General features: G+C 24.5%; 1 protein-coding gene across 4 annotated transcripts in view; it reads right to left on the bottom strand.

The window, feature by feature from the left end:
• Nucleotides 1-278, bottom strand: part of LOC119590682 (zinc finger protein OZF-like) — a 5,285-nt gene that overhangs the window by 2,706 nt on the left and 2,301 nt on the right. The window lies entirely within an intron of this gene.

Below are 278 nucleotides of genomic sequence, written 5' to 3'. Positions count from 1 at the left end.
TCTTTTTAAAAAATTATGTAACTGGAATATAGTGTTAATATTGTCATTACAGTAGAATCATTCAAACATCTGCACAACTCTACAGTATGTGACAAAATTCCAACAAGAACACTTGCTATGAACCTTTGAATCATATTGTTAATACTCTATGAAAAAATAACATAAAAATGCAACATATGACACAGAAATCCTTATTATCATGAAGTTTTATACTGTATAAATAGATATTTTCAATGTAGCTTTTAGTTATATACTTATTTTAATTTGTGAAAATATCA

The sequence above is a fragment of the Penaeus monodon genome, chromosome 27, assembly GCF_015228065.2.
Source record: "Penaeus monodon isolate SGIC_2016 chromosome 27, NSTDA_Pmon_1, whole genome shotgun sequence".
Taxonomy (NCBI): domain Eukaryota; kingdom Metazoa; phylum Arthropoda; class Malacostraca; order Decapoda; family Penaeidae; genus Penaeus; species Penaeus monodon.
This window is presented reverse-complemented; position numbering and strand designations above follow the sequence as displayed.